Source organism: Cryptomeria japonica, chromosome 7, assembly GCF_030272615.1.
Source record: "Cryptomeria japonica chromosome 7, Sugi_1.0, whole genome shotgun sequence".
Taxonomy (NCBI): domain Eukaryota; kingdom Viridiplantae; phylum Streptophyta; class Pinopsida; order Cupressales; family Cupressaceae; genus Cryptomeria; species Cryptomeria japonica.
Genome location: NC_081411.1, coordinates 271,180,992 through 271,193,457, shown reverse-complemented (window position 1 = coordinate 271,193,457; position 12,466 = coordinate 271,180,992).

Here is a 12,466-nt window from a genome sequence, read left to right as displayed (position 1 = left end):
TTAGCATTGCTATCAATGGCTAAATTTGCCAAATAATCTGCAATCTTATTAACTTCTCTGTAACAATGGGATAACAAAAAAGATTCAAACAATTCTAATTTTTGTAAAATTAGATCAAGTATATATCGCAAATTCCAACAATTTGATTTCTTTTTCATAACACATTGAATAATCACCATAGAATCACCTTCAATTATTAAGTCCTTAATTCCCAAAGAGATTGCCATATCCAATCCAAAAGACAAAGCATGAAATTCCGCATAATTGTTAGTTTTAAAACCAATAGCGTGACACTTACTCGAATAAAATTTGCATTGTGATCATAAATTACCATGCCTACCCCAGCTGACCCAGGGTTACCACAAGAGGCCCCATCAAAATTCAGTTTAAAGTGCCCCTTCGGAGGAGGTTTCCATCTAGCAGAGCATCTCTTACCTATTGCATCATTCTTTTTCAAAATTGAACCATGAGAGGGTAAAACTGACAACATCTTCCAAGCTTTAGTAACTCTACTATCCCAGTGCAAAAAAGAAGTAAGATTGTCCAAATTCTTATAAATAAATGACAAAGCAACCTCAAAGATTGAAGACTCAATTTTTAATAGAACTTCAGACACAGGAGAATTTTTTTATTAAATATCCTATTGTTTCGCTCTAGCCAAATATTCCAAATCACAATAGATGGAGATATGATCCAAAGGCATGCATAAAAAGATGAGGCAAACATAAAGGGCCAAGATCTAAAATGGTAAATGAGATCCTTACCAATAACAAAGGATATGTTTAACTTCTCAAACAACCACTGCCAACATTCATAAGCATAATCACAATGTAGGAACAAGTGTGAAGAAGATTCCAAATTTTTGTTAAAAGGACACAAGGGAAAACAGTAGTAATACCAAGCCTATCAAGTCGCATACGTGTAAGGACTCTATCCTGAACTGCCAACCAAGCAAAGGCTCCAGCTTTAGGAAGTCAAGCCGAATGCCAAAACAAAGTTTATATGGCATGGATGACAAATCCTTAGCAACCATAAGAGAGTTGTAACCATATTTAACAGTGTACTTACCAAAAATATTCTCTGTCCGAATAAGTTCATCCTCAAAATCAGAAAGAAATACAATTCTATCCCCCAAAATCTTCTCAAAATCTAATTTCATACTTTGATCAACATCTAAGAAATCAATCGACTTCCATCTAGCTAGCTTAAGGGGTCCACTAGTCACAATTTCAAAATAATCTGATACAAAAATACCCCAAAGGGAGGAAAGAATAGTAATTAGAGGAGACCAATCCCTAATATTCACCAAAGGTGTGTATCTATTCCATACTTCATCCCAAAAGCTGACCTTTCTACCATTGTGAACAATCCATGAGAGATGAGGCAAAATAAATGATCTACATTTACAAAGCAAATTCCAAATGGCAGAACCCAAAGGCAAATTTGAGACTTTAAAAATGTACTCTCTCGGTCCTTTATTTAAATATTTGGCAAACATAATCTGTGCCCATAAGGAGCTAGGCTTCTCATATAAATTCCAAACCAACTTAGCACCTAAGGCTAAATTTTGATTCTCTAGACTCTGAATTCCTATTCCCCCAAGTTCCTTAGGCAAACATACCTTATCCCACGCAACTAAAGGGAATTTTTTCTTGCCATCTTTATTATTGTTCCAAAGAAAATCTCTAAGGGTATCTTGTAAACTAACAATAACTGCTTTTGGAGACTTCAAAAAAGACATGAAATATATGGGAACAACATTCAAAATAGACTTGATGAGAACAATTTTACACACCAAAGTTAACCATCTATGGTTCCATGAGAGAATTCTTTTAGAAATGACTAAAATAATCTTATCCCGAAAACCAATCTTATCCTGTTTAACAAAGAAAGGAATCCCAAGGTAAGTACATGGAAGATTTCTGGTCTCAAATCCCCAAAAGGATTGCAACCTGTGCTGAACCAGTTGTGATGTATTAAGAAAGAAAATCTTTGATTTATCACCATTCACTTTCTGACCAGAAAATGATGCATAATTTTGTATTATTCCTTTAATCACTTTTGCCTCAACTAATGAAGCATGTCCAAATAACAGAGTATCATCTGCAAAGAGACAATGAGAAATACTTTGGGGAATATTATGAATCCTTATACCTTTCCAAAGCCCCCCCACTTTAGCATCCCTAATAGCCCAACTAAAGGTTTCAACTAGGAGAATTAAAAAAAAGGGAGAAAGGGGATCTCCCTGTCTCAAACCCCTGGTGGAAGAGAAAAAACTACAAGGAGAACCATTAATTAAAATTGAGAATCTTGCAGAAGAAATACATCCATGAATCCATTTGACCCAGGCTTTAGAAAAACCTAACTTCTCAAGAACAACACATAAAGCCCCCCACTCTACTCTATCATAAGCCTTCATCATGTCTAGTTTAAGTATCATGGCCGGTGTTTATTGAATATGATATAAAAGCATTATTAAACTTTGGGCAGCGATATGTAGTTTTTGTAGTGTAGATTTTGAATTATGTAGGTTGCAATTAAGTTGTGAGTAAAACTAGCAATTATTTTTGTGGTGATGGAAGTAATTAATATTGCACCAAAGAAAAGAATGTTAATTTGATAAATTGGAGAGAGATTTACATTTTTGTTAAATGTGTGCATCGAGGATTTTGAATATTGTTTCATTCTTATGTATAAAAGAGGGAACTTAACATAATGGATTCCATCAAGGTATATACCTACAATTTAATTAGATAGAAAAAATATAATGATTGGATGTCTCATTTGGAGATTTTTCTATCACTTCAAAATTACTATGAAATTGTAAGTGATGGTAAACAAGCTCTGGAAATGATCAAGAAGAATGCGATAAAGAGATGAAAAATAGTAACATTGATCAAGATTACACTTTTAAAGATTTTTTTTCAAAAGTCTGACATGAGAGAACTGGAGGATAAGCATGACCTTTATTTTGAAAAGTACATAGGAAAATTCAAACAATGTATGGACCTAAATCCCACCATAGAATTGTATAGTAAAAAATTATCAAATTCACAAGACCTCGTCCCTCATCTAAGCAAATTAAAGGAGAAAAATATGAACTTTCTTCTTTGGGAAAGGATATAAAGATCATTAATATTTTTTCAAACAATCTTATAAATTCTTTGAAGATGTATGAACCCCTTATAAGAGGGATAGATAACTCTAATAAATTTTTAAAAATATAAAATATGAAGAGTCGTGTGCTCAACTAGCGCATGAAGAAAAATGTCTAGTCAACGAAGGGTAGTCATTAAGTGACAAGTCTCAAGAATTCATAATGAACTAGAAATATTAATGGAAAAATACATAAGATAATCAATCAAGAGAGATGAATTGGACACGTTTATATTAAAATGTAACCCTATTTTAAACTCTTGTAGCTACATAAATTGTACACCTTTATTAGCGTGTCTAATTTCACACTCTCCTAGCACCTACTTTTGAATTTTCCTTTACTCTATGCATTATGGGACCTTTATTGATACTTAAATTAATATTATGGGTCATATTCCACTTTATTACATCATCACACTCTGGTTTAGGACCTTAATTCTTCATGCGCCTTTTATCATTTCATCCTAATTTAGTCTTAATCTTACCCTAATTTCAAATTCCAAGACACATTTCATATATCTATACATTATGGTTTGAGTCACCAAGCTAGAATCAATATTAAAATCCCATTATCTTACATACCTAGAAATACAAAAAAAAGCTAATAGGACTAGGTTGTCGGAGCTACCTAGTCCTACACTTTTTCTCTAAATTTCAAGAGAATAATTTGATGGTATTATCTAATTCAAATTCCACTCTGTGCAAATAAATGACAAATCTAAGTTGTCCTCAAGATTATTTTAATTACGAAATCCCTATGTAAGACATCCCTCTCACTTCATTTTAGACATTACATCTTATATGAACATTATCATCCAATTCCAGAGCAATTCTTCTCCCTCAAGAGAAAATCTAATTTAAGGAGCTGTAAAATACATCAGGACAACTTCATGTTATATTTTATCTATGATTTCATGATGGATTTTATGTGATTTATCATGTCATTGAATTAGCACATGGAGGTCTTATCGCAAAACAATTCTATCATCTATTGAGGGTATAAGCATCTACATTCAAGCATTACAACTCCTTGCCCTCAAAAGACAAACTTTCCAATTCAATTCATGTTCAATTTCTTTTTTAATTAAGGTTAATTCCAAACTTGGGGTTTGACCTAAGGAAAACCCCTATCCACAACCCCCTTTCTTTACTCTTGTGTATAGCTACAAGTACCCAATGGAGTTAGAAGAGCCAAGAAAATATCAGGAGCCTGATATAGACTTGTTCCCAATATTTGGACTTGCTTTTTTGAGAATAGGGTGCTAGAGCACCCCTGTCCTAGGACCAACCAAGGCACTGGGACACCCTGGTCCTTAGAATTCGACATCAAATTTCACAAATGGCTATCAAACTACTTCAACTTGCATACTTCCTAATAACAACTCAACCTCAAAAGACCAAGGTGTTCTAATTCCCTAATCCTACCATAACCAGTATCAAATCTCAATCATAGGTGCACAATTAGATATCCTGCTTAGTCCTATGTCTTATACAACTCTTATAATTATCTATCAGTTATTTACAACATCTTAAGTATTTTGTTTCTTCATACCTTAGCCATATTTTTGTGTGACTTCAACATACCTCCATAGATCATTCACTTTCAATAACAAAAAAGGAGTAGAAACCCTAGAATAGTCATTTGACTCTATTTTACAAGAGTTAGTCAAATACAATCATTCCTCCAAATGATTTTGTATTTTGATGTTGGTATGAAAGTGGAACTTAGTCTTATGTCCTACCCGATTCCATTTTTATACCATACATTTTGGTGAACCTGACATATCTTGTGCTTAATTCTGTTTTTCATATAGTTTATGCACTTATAGTTATATTCATTTCATATTTTAACTTAAAAGATAAATAATAAAAAAATCTTGTTTTATGCATTTTGTGTGTTTACATGCTTTATTAGGTCATTTGTTTGCAATAGTTAGCATTTTAAAAAATGTCAAATTACTCTTCACAAGACTTTCATGCCTTTGATTATCCATTTGATTATGATGACTAACCTTTCAAAGAAGTATATAGTAGAGAAGAACTTGAGGAGGCTCTTGATGGTTTCCTTTAACCTAAGACCTCATCTTCTAAAACATCATTTTTCCAAAGGTTAATTTACATAATGTGTGTCATTTAGTATGATTACCCTGAGATGTTGGATGAAACTCTTGATGAATTCACCCTTACCTCTAAATCATCATCTAAATATTTAAAAACTCACAAGGATGTTATGATGCATGACAATCCAATTTATTAACCTTTAGCTTCTATCAATCCTATTTGTGAAGAAGCTTTTGTGATAAAATATGTTGAAGTGGTTGACATGATTAAGCATTAATGACTTATGTTTGTCCCTCTCCTAAGTCTTGTCTTACCCATAATCATACATTGGAGCAAGATGATTCAATAATTAGAAATTTCATTTATTCTCTCTTATAAATATGTATCCTTGGAAAGAAAAGAACTTAATAAAGTCAATACCATTCATGTTTCTAGTTATGAGAAGCCTAAGTCTAGAAAACTTCTCAATACTCTTAAAGTTGCAAAATACATATGTGAAAGAGGTCACATGGAAAGACAACTAGAACAAAAATGTGGTTTTGAATTACATCACACATTTAATGCTTGTATCAAAAAGAAAGATCCCAATGTTCTTCTCACTTCCATTCCTTCCCCCTCTCTTCCTAAGAAACATGTTGATAAGGAATGCAATTTTTTTTAGAAAATTTGTGATATCTTCTAAGATAAGATCTCCCTTTGGGATTTGATTCAAACTTCACCTTCATACCATAAGTTGATTCAAGAAGCTTCATATAAGGTGGTTCCTCATCCATATTCTAAACCAAATGATATTACATTCTTAAAAGATGAATTGCCTTCTATAGAAGTACAAAATAGAGATGACCCTCCTATGGTCACTCTATGCATTTATAAACAAAACATAAGATGTACCTTAATTGTTAATGGGTCAGCACTCAATATTTGTTGTGTTGAATTATTAGATAAGATAAATTAGGATTATTCTTCTATTCAACCTGATCCTCTTTGTGCTCATGGAATTGATAATATTCCTAGAGAGTTACTTCGTATAGTTATATTATATATCAAAGTAGGACCTATGACTTAACGTACTCCTATTCATGTCATGCCCAACAATCTTAGTTATAATCTTCTTCTAGGTAAACCATGGATTCATGATATGAAAGAAACCCCTTCTACTCTTCATAGCACAAATAAATTTATATATAACAATTAACTTTGAACAATCAAGGTTGATTATAATCCTTATGATTTTGTTCATGATGAAGTAGGATGCATTTATGCCTTTAATACTATGATTCCTTCAACAACATAATCTCCTATCAATGATGCTTCCTTATAAAGAAATTGGGGTACATTAAACTTTACACCTTCCTTCAACGGATACAAGATATCTCAATCTAAGAATGAATCCTTGCAGGAGACTTGTGTGTCATTTATTCAAGCTTATTCTAAATTATTTATGTCCTCTCCTCCCAACACATGTCTTGATGATGATGGGGGATCTTTAGACTTTGAAACTAAGAATGAACCCTCTCCTCTAGATATTTCAACACACATATCCGATTCTACACATTGGTATAATATACATGGTTTAGGATGTGTACAACAAATTTTTGATGGTCATGATAAATCTACATCACACATTTCCAAAGAAGGTCTTGGTTTTCAAAGTCCTCCTTTGTTGACATCTCCTTCCCCATTGTCTAATGCATCTATGTATTCTTACAACTTCTCATCACAATAAGAGACTATTTTGTATGATCTTCTTAAAGAAAACTTGATTACTCTCCCTTTAAAAATTAAAGAAACAATCGTAAGAAAAATCAACACAATCCTTTTTGCAAGTATCATTAAATCCATGACCATTCCAGTAATGAATGTCATGATTTAGTGGATAAAATTCAACAAGTTATTGTAAATGGTATCATTCAAATAATTGATGATAATAATTTTGACTCTCATCTTATTCCTTCCACATAACATTTGAGATCCTATTATGTTTTTCCTCACTATGTGGCATTGCTATCTTATTTATTGGGGGCTCCTTGTCATTTATGGTAGTACAATTTCAGGTGTAATTATACTTAGGTAGCAACGTAATAGTGTTTTTATTTTTGTCTCATTTCTTGGGGGAAAGAATAACTTTTCAATCATTCATTCTTTCTAAGGATTCACTTTTCCTTTGTTGAGTGCATGTGTATTCCTTGTTTATTACCTATTCTTTGCTAAAATGGTGTGCCTTTTATGAACAACTCTCCTTAGTGAAAGTATTCAATCCTTCACTAATAATACACTTTTTCTTAAACATTGGAAAAGGTGTAAATTCTTACTCCCCTTCCATTCCTAGATGTCATATTTATTAGGGATATACTCTACTCATGGAGGTAGGTATATTTATGTAAGTATCTCTTTCTCCTTTATCAATCATGCATCCTTCAAAAGGGTCCTTTTGTATTTGCTCCAAGATATCTCTCTTACAATTATCTCTTCCTTTCTTAAACAAATGAATTCTACACAAGCATCTCTCTTCCTATCTTGGAATACATGCATTGTTGCTTAGTGGGTATCTCCTTGGTGTTGAAGGTAGGTATCCTTGTTTCGATCTACCTTAATAGATAAATATAGGACTATGGTGACACATTAAGGGGCATATATATAGCCTCCTACTTCAATTTTAACTATCAATTATTAATTTGGGATTATTTTATACTCATTTTTCATCCCTATTATATTTATCTTTTAAGGGATTATTACATCATCATGCTTAATCCTCATCTTACCTATAATTTATGGGATTATTCTATTTATCATTTATGGGATTTTTTTATAATCATGTTTCACCCCTATTCTATTTATAATTTATGGGATTATTACATCCTCATCCTCCTTTTCTGTATCATTTATATTATACGAGATGTACACTATTGAAACCGGACATAACTCTTATACGAGATGCTTCGTTCTTGAAACTAGGCACATTGTTTTTCAATTGCTTATCTTATACGATTTGTTGCATGCTCAAAACTAGACCAACTCTTAGACAAGATGATTTACTCCTGAAACCAGACATCATTTTAGCAAGATGAGTGGAACTAGCATAGTGCAACTTGCTAAGCTATTCGGACCGTTCGTTCCTACATGGATTACCTAATATAACACAACTCGGTAGCCTGTGGGATACACATTTTATCTCCCTCTCTTATGAACCCATAACATAATACACTTTGCTAGTGTCGGATAATGGTTTATTATGCTTTCAATTGTTGTACATCCTTGTTACTTTTTATAATTCTACTTGTTCTCTTGCAATAACATGTCGAGAATGATATTAGTAGTTGAGACATTTTGATTTTTGAGGTCTCTACAACTAGTTGACTTGGAACTTTGTGTTTTAGTACTGACATGGTTTGATTTTATTTATAATTGAAGGTTAGTTACATGGATTAATAAGATCCTATGCTTGGTCACTTGGTCATCCCTCAACTTTATCCTATCCCTAGTTTGTCATGCTCATAGATTCTCTAGCTTTTCATTTCTACCTTATTCAGAGTATGACCATAAGGTCATACTCTGCTAAAGTAGGGGATAAATGTAGCATCGTAAATTGTACGCCTTAATTAGTGTATCCAGTTTCACATTCTCCTAGAACCTATTTTAGTATTTCCCTTTCCTCTATGAATTATGTGACCTTTATTGATATTTAAATTATTATTATGGGTCTTTTTCCACTTTATTACATCATTACACTCTTGTTTGAGTACTTAATCCTAGGTGTATGCTTTATCAGTTCATCTTGATTTAGTTTTAATCTTATCCTAATTTCAAATTCAAAGGCACATTTCATATATATATGCATTATTGTTTGATCCACCGAGCTAGATTTGACATTGAAACCCCGTTATCCTGCATCCCTAGAAATTCGAAAAAAAAGTTAGTAGGACCAAGTTGCTGGAGCTCCTTGGTCCCATACTTTTTCCCTGAATTTTGAGAGAATAATTTGGTAATGTTATCTAATTCAAATTTCACTCCATATGAGTAAATCACTGATACACGAGTATCCCTGGTTCATGGCAATCTTGCATCAATCAAAAATATTTTCTTTTGAGTTTGTTTCCCGTTTTGTAATTTCAACATTTCTTTCTCAATTTATTTGCATTTGCTCACCGAATATTCTAGAGTTGGATTTTGTTCGTGGACATGTTCATATACCTTATCCTAAGTCTACGAGATGTTTGGATCTTTTTTCGACAAGTTATCGCTTCCAGAATTTGAGACAGTTTTTTGGCTTGGAACACCATAACTACTTGGACATATTTGCTATTGGCAAATCTTGTGGATCACTTTTGTATAAGCTTGTGGAGCTTCAGTTTGTTATTTCCAATGCTCCTTGGTATGTGGCCGACCTTCCTTTGGGCCTACACTTCATTCTATGAATTTTTCGGAAGGATTTCTTTGGTGGAGGTCGACCTTGTTGTTTTACACATTACATCTTGTTCATCGGCATTTGTTTCATCTTGGATGAACGTGGACCATTCTTGATCATATAAATCAATGTAATTAAGAATTTAGAAATCAGGTAGGAGAACATAGAAGATAAATCTAAAGATTAGGAGGTCCAGAGTTGGCTCACATTCTTGCTTAAGTGTGGATATACAGAGCATATATGTAAGCGGGCCTATGAGCCGAATCTTGTGAGCCCGCATGTTGCCGACAATTTGTAATTAATTTTCATGATTTAATAAATTCTTTCTGTATTGCCTCCAATTCATTGTGTCACTTCTATTGTGTTAACTCTTGCTGCATGGTCTAGACTAGTCTCGTTGAGAACCCTCCTACCATGACTACACCAATTGTTATCAGAGCAAGTTTTCATTCTACAGATTGTGGAGTTGTGAAAGACTTTTTTGTGGGATGGTAGATTGAGGATCTATCCTACAACTACGGAGGACTGGGATGAAGATGGTGTGAAGAGGAAATGTTAGAGGTGGTGGAGCAAATGGAAATGAAGACCCTACTGTGATGGAAATGTTGAGAGGAATTGTAGCCCAGTTGGAAGCTATTGAAATGGTCCAAAGAAGAGGTCTACATGTTGAAGATGTGAGTGAAGATGAGGAAGAAAAATTAGCAGGAGAGGGTAAGTGCACCAAGATGTTGAACAAAAAGGGGGGTATAAGTGGCCACTTTCTTTTTCTTTTCTAAAAACAGGTAAACCTGAATTTCAAAGAGATATTTGAAGGTCATGCACTCAAAAATAGGAGTTGAGAAAAGAATAAGAATTGCAGTACTCTGAATCTAGTTTCTAAAGTACTAAATATTTTTAAAATTGGATAAGATTAAGAGGGTCAAAGATTTCACGCATGAAAAATTGTTCCTGATTTTTTCAGAAAAAGATAACATAGCTATTTCCGTGCATTGCACAAAATATATATTTAGATTTAGTATTTGGCAAAACCCTTTGGTAGGATGATAGGTAAGATTTGTATCTAGAAGTTATGTATTTTTTAGTAATTTTACACTGAGTATTCTATTTTTTATGATTTTTTGAAGTGACCGCATCCTGAAAATTTGGTACATGTTCGTGCGTTGGGCATAACTTGCATCAAAATAATAAAAAATGTAATTTTTTTTAATTTTAAAGTGTATATAATCTAGTGTATAACAATAATATGTAATTTCTTTATAATTTTTTCAAGTATATCAAAAGTTATTTAAAAAATGGTAGACATATGTCTGTGAAGACTGTCTAAGCACTGATAAAGAAAATTAAAGTTTACTATGCTAATGTTGTCCAAAAATAGAAAAAATTATATGGTCAGAAAACTGAGAAGATGTGTGAGATTATGGTGGCAATTTTAGAGATACCCACTTGATCATTTGTAAACCGGATGACGACAAAGTCAAGAAACCATGTTGGAGGATGAAAAAACATGTAAAGGGACAAAAATGGGGGGAAATGGGCTTGCAAGCCTTAGGATTGTTTTCCAACCCTATTACCAAGCACAAAAAATGCACGGGTTTTGAAAAACAAAAATTACTATTCGTAGTTCTAAATAACCCATACGGGTTATGTAGAACTAAAAACATTATTTTGTGTTTCACAAAACCCGTACGGATTATCTATAACTAAAAACATTTTTTGTGTTTCACAAAACCTGTACGGGTTATGAAGACATAATAATGTATGCTTGTAAACTTAGCATTTACTACACATATTTTAGACATACCTATATAATATGTGTTTATATATATATATATATATATATATATATATATATATATATATATATATATATATATATATATATATATATATATATATATATATATATATATATATATATATATACATATCTATAGTTATATATACATATATTTATATAGATATATGTATATATGTTTTTATACATGCATGTATCTCTCCTTTTCCTCTCTCTCTTGTCCTCCTTCCCCCATCACCATATCCATCTATTTTGAGCCCTAATTATCCTCCTTGAGTTCTATCTCATCTTTCTTCCCCTCACACTTTTCTTATTTTTGATTCTCTCACCCTTTTCTCCTTCTCGTTCTCTCTACCTCATGTCTATCACCCTCTCCTCGTACTCTCTCTCTCCCTATCCTATTCTCTCTCTCTCTCTCTCTCTCTCTCTCTCTCTCTCTCTCTCTCTCTCTCTCTCTCTCCCTCTCTCTCTCTCTCATTATCATATCCTATTCTCACCCTCTCCCCCTTCTCTCTCTTTCTCTTTCTCTCCCCCTCCCTCCCCCTCTCGTTATCTTATCTCTCTCTCCTTCTCTCTCTCACACTCTCTTATACCCTCTCTCTCCCTCTCCATCTCTTTATCCTATTCTCCCCATCTCTGACCTCCCTCTCCCTCTTCCTCTCTCCCAATTTCTCCCCCTCTCCTTATCATATTCTCTCTCTCTCTCTCTCTCTCTCTCTCTCTCTCTCTCTCTCTCTCTCACACACACACACACACACACACACACACACACACACACACACGCACGCAAACACACACACTTTTCCAATCTCCCTCTCTCTCCCTCTCCTTTTTCCAATCTCCCTCTCCCCCTTTCCTTTTACCAATATCCCTCCCTCCCACTCTTCTGAACCCCTTCTCTCTTTGTCTCTAACTCTCTCTTCATCCCCTTATCCTTATCCTATTCTATTCCTCTCTTCCTATCTCCTATTATCTCTCTTACCCCCTCTCCCCTAATCTCTCTCTCTCTCTCTCTCTCTCTCTCTCTCTCTCCCTCTCTCTCTCTCTCT